At 39.1% G+C, this 3562-nt stretch overlaps 1 non-coding gene across 1 annotated transcript; it reads left to right on the top strand.

Moving 5' to 3' along the window:
- The first annotated feature begins 394 nt into the window (after positions 1-394).
- LOC120252050 lies at positions 395-501 on the top strand. The gene has a single exon (XR_005533602.1). It is a non-coding gene; the product is annotated as a small nucleolar RNA R71 (small nucleolar RNA).
- Positions 502-3562: the final 3061 nt, after the last annotated feature.

The following is a 3562-nucleotide window of genomic DNA, read 5'->3' as shown; positions in this document are numbered from 1 at the left end:
TTTGTTTCTCATTGCATTACCCACAAAATTCACTTGTTCTACCGAGGATGTACCACCAGTAGAAATCAGGCAATCAGATGGAGCATGTCCTCCCCTACATCCTGTGCAACTAGTCATTGCCGCCAATCTATTAGAAGTTAGAATGTCTAACTTCTTGCTCAATGATACTCTTGGTCCGCCAATGAAGTAACTGAGTCAATCTCATGAAGTCCGACTACCTTCTTTTTGTCCCTTGTGTTCCATTGATAACTGTTCATAGTCATTTCTTCAATAAGATGCCGGGCTTTTATCGAGTCTTGCTTCCCTAAGATACCTCCCTGCAGTAGCATGAAGTAACTGCTTCATGCTTTGGTTCAAACCATTATAAAAAGTCTAAATGATCATCCACTCGAGGAACCCATATTGAGGACATTTCCGCAGGAGCTCCTTGAACCTATCCCATGTCTCAAATAGAGACTCCAATTCTATTTGTATAAAAACAGATATTTCATTCGTAAGCTTTGCGGATTTTCTGAGAGGAAAACATAAAGCAATGAAAGCTTCTACCATCTCCTCCTATGTATTGATCGATGCTCTAGGTAATGAATGTAGCCATTTCTTAGTTCTCCCTTTCAAGGAAAATGGGAAGTCCCTCAACTTGATAGCATCATCTGTAACACCATTAATCTTGAGCATGTCGCACACTTCCAAGAAGTTCTCTATGTGATTGTTTGGATCCTCATCGACCAAACCATTAAACTTTGCCGACTACTGTAACATTTGGATGAATATTGGCTTTAGCTCAAAGTTCTGAGCTGTAATTGGTGGCCGCACAATACTAGACTGTATGCCCAGAACTGTGGGTCTGGCATAATCTGATAGCTTCCTCTGCTGTTCATTTTGTTCTACCATATTATCTGACCCTTCACCATCTACCTCAGCTTGATTTTTCTGTTCTTGCACAGGTTCTTTACCCCTTCAATGAAGTGTTGGTTCAAGCTCAGGATCACCTTCAACCAATGTCGAAGGGTTCCCTCTGGTTATAACTTGGAGGTGCAACCAAAGAAAGAAAAACAAAATAGAACGATGGAAGAATAAGAAAGTGTGAAATAGAATAAATGGTGAATAACTAAAGTAGCAAAGTGCAAAGTGCTTCTAAAACGCCTATTCCTTGGCAACGGTGCCAAAAACTTGACAACGCCCTTTTGCGTGTGTACCGTAAATGAACGGGTTTGTCGAATTAATAATACCCCGATGAGTAGATAGTCGAATCCACAGGGAGTAGTGATTAGAAACACAAAGATTGCTATTTACCTAGAACGAAAGTGAATCAATAGTGATGTGAATTAGAATCAATGCAAATAGAAATAAGAAAAGAAGAAGAAGGTGCAAATAAAAGATAGGAGAGGCAATCGAAGATAAATGGGGCACCAAAACATTGCTCACCCTAGGATATTGTTTCAAGTGCAAGGCCAATCGTTATGTTTCCTAACTAATGTCTAATGGAGATCCTTAAACATACGGCCCCAAAACTTAAGGTCAACCGTGACTAAGCGTACATTATTCCTCGGTGGAGAAATCTGTCAGTCTCGGCACCTCACACTGTGCTAGGTTGCTTTAGGCTCTAGGGATCCCAGGTGATAAACCCTATTCCCTAAAATAGATATAACCCTTCACTCTATTGCTTGCGCAACTAAGCCCAGTGGAGTTCATCTCTTAGGACTTCACTCTATTTTGACAGCAAAGAACACTCAGAATGTGGAGGTAGGATAAATCATACCGGAGGGCATTGTCTAAACCTTATGGTTTGTCACTTGTCCACAAGGATTACCAAAATAGGTTCTAAACCCTAGTGTCACTCTAAGGAAAAATCAACTCAACAAGCATTCAAGATTGGAACTCAATTAAAATATCAATTAAAGAAAGCATAATAAGACATCAAAGAAACAATATCATCCCAGGGTTTACAGGCCCAAGCACCCACTAGGGGTTTAGCTCTCCATGAAGCAAAATACAATCAATAAGGAAATAAAAAATAAACATATGTAATCCATGAATAAAACCCCCTTGGAAACGCGGTGTCAAAGACCGTAAACATCTGCAAAAGCCTAGCAAAAGCCTCTCCAAACCCTAGCTGTGAGCGCCTCAAAAGGTGATAAAAGATAGGCCAAAGAATGGATAGAAGGATACCTAAATGGGGCTGAAATCGTGACTTAAATAGGGCTGGAATCGGGCATCCACATGGGCGTGTGGAATTTCCACATGGCCGTGTGAATCTACAGAAATTCATTTTTCACCAGCTTGTGAATAGTAACTCCTATAGTACATTTCTAAATGGGCACACGTCCATGCTGTAGATTGCATTGTATCTTCAAATAAAAAGACATTTGAAGACAATCTTGCTAGCATTGCACAAGTCAGAACACATGAGTGTGACTGCCTTTGTGCCTCTCTAATTTGCATATTCACTTGAGCACAACGGAGGTTGGCACACACTCACATGTCTTTGAGCACAAATTTTGTCTTCACATTTGTTCACTCTAAGATTCCATCAGCAAAGTCCAAACGAAATCTATCTTGGCTTCTTTCTTCTATACTTGTCTCCACAACGCTACATGTGCAAAAGTAACACAAATACACATGTATGAGCGATCAAATCTGAGAAAAATAATGCTCATCCTAAAAAAAAAATACTTCATATTACAATTACACAAGCACTTATCAATGTTCACTCGAGCACAACGGAGTTTGGTAGACACTCATATGCCTTTAAGCACAACTTGTGTCTTCACGTTTGTTCACTCTAAGATTTCATCAACAAATTGCATCGATGATCTACTTTTGGTTTCTTTCTTTCATACTTGTCTCCATAACCCTACATGGACAAAGAACAAAAATACACATGCATAAGCGATAAAACATGAGAAAAGCAATGCTCAATGTAAGAAAAGATACATTATATTACTATTACACAACCACTTATCACTAGGATACTGGGTAGTAGCTTCATACATGCTAGGGGTAGCCTTCTCTCATTGTAGGTCATGAAATATACACTTGTAATGCCCAAAATTCAATTACTCAAGAGTAGCTTTCACTCCTTTAGGGTGATAGCTCTTTCAACCATCTTTTTACACATAAAATTAGACTGGTAGGTCATCCCAAAAACAAACCGACTTCCAACTTTATTTAACACTAGAATTAACACAATCATTTGGTCTTAAATGAAAGCATTCCATCCTAAAGCAAGTGGCTTTACAATTAGGGCAATTTGATGAAGTCTTAGTTCATCAGAGTAAAAGTAAGTCTACAAGTTGCTCTAAATAAGTCCCTAACACACTCATGTCCCCTAAGCTTAAGAATTTCCAACAAAATAACCATAGATCATCATTAGCAAAGCACTAATAAAAAAAGGCATGCATGCGACCCTACCCCACACTTGAATGATACATTGTCCTCAATGTATAAATATAAGTCATGCAAAATAGAAATTGAGAACAATCAAAAGAAAGATGGGGTTCACATAACTTCCCTGAACACGGAGAGTGGTGTTATTGCTCTCAACATGTTTGCCACTCCAAGC

The sequence above is a fragment of the Dioscorea cayenensis genome, chromosome 20 (assembly GCF_009730915.1).
Source record: "Dioscorea cayenensis subsp. rotundata cultivar TDr96_F1 chromosome 20, TDr96_F1_v2_PseudoChromosome.rev07_lg8_w22 25.fasta, whole genome shotgun sequence".
Classification (NCBI taxonomy): Eukaryota; Viridiplantae; Streptophyta; class Magnoliopsida; order Dioscoreales; family Dioscoreaceae; genus Dioscorea; species Dioscorea cayenensis.
This window is presented reverse-complemented; position numbering and strand designations above follow the sequence as displayed.